This window comes from Herpailurus yagouaroundi, unplaced genomic scaffold, assembly GCF_014898765.1.
Source record: "Herpailurus yagouaroundi ecotype Mexico unplaced genomic scaffold, PumYag 210, whole genome shotgun sequence".
Taxonomy (NCBI): Eukaryota; Metazoa; Chordata; class Mammalia; order Carnivora; family Felidae; genus Herpailurus; species Herpailurus yagouaroundi.
The window spans coordinates 12,576,247-12,577,146 of record NW_024412441.1 but is presented as its reverse complement, the minus strand read 5'-3'; the positions used below and the strand labels follow the sequence as shown (position 1 = coordinate 12,577,146).

The 900-nt window shown below is 37.0% G+C and overlaps 1 pseudogene; it reads left to right on the top strand.

The window, feature by feature from the left end:
- The first annotated feature begins 335 nt into the window (after nucleotides 1–335).
- Nucleotides 336–688, top strand: LOC121016204 (60S ribosomal protein L39-like; annotated as a pseudogene).
- The last annotated feature ends 212 nt before the right edge of the window (nucleotides 689–900 follow it).

The following is a 900-nucleotide window of genomic DNA, read 5'->3' as shown; positions in this document are numbered from 1 at the left end:
TTCCTTCCTTCCTTCCTTCCTTCCTTCCTTCCTTCCTTCCTTCCTTCTTTCTTTCTTTCTTTCTTTCTTTCTTTCTTTCTTCTTTCTTTTCTTCCTTTTGGTGGAGATACTTCATAGGTGGTAGTATATGCTTCCTGATGCATCACATTAAGAAGCTCATAATGCCTATTTTGTCCAGTTTTTAATGACCAAAAATATATATTGAAGAACTCTAAGGTTCTTCAAGATTACTTAAGGGGCCCTGCAAATGTTTAATTCAAATTTCATTAAAAAATATACAATTGATGCTGTTTCCTCTTCGCCATTGTGGTGTGTGCTGCTGACTGTTTCTCACCATGTCTTCTCACAAGACTTTCAGGATCAAGTGATTCCCAGCAAAGAAACAAAAGCAGAATCGTCCCATTCCCCAGTGGATTCAGATGAAAACTGGTAATAAAATCAGATACAACTCCAAGAGGCGACATTGGAGAAGAACAAAGCTGGGTCTGTACATGAGATGGGATCGAACATGAGATGGCACACGTTTATGCTGCCTGAAAGTCATGTGTTTCTATTCCAACACCTTCCTATTGCCTGACCAGTAGATCTGTTTTATCAGGAAATTGACTTTTCTCTGTTATGATGCTTCTGCACCTGTAGGTTGGTTCAGTAATAAACATGTGAGACCTTTTGACTGAAAAAAAAAAAATATATATATATAATTGACTACTGCTTTTCCGATTTCTTCTGATTAAAGAGGAAGTCAAGTAAGTGAGCCCCAGCCCTCCACCTGCTTCAGCAAGAGTTACTCTGCCTTTTATATTTTGGGGTCCTAGATAAGATTTCATTAGAAAAAGTATTACACTAATTAAAATAAAATAAAATAAAATAACCCCCTTCTAAATTTTAGGTGATCGTGTG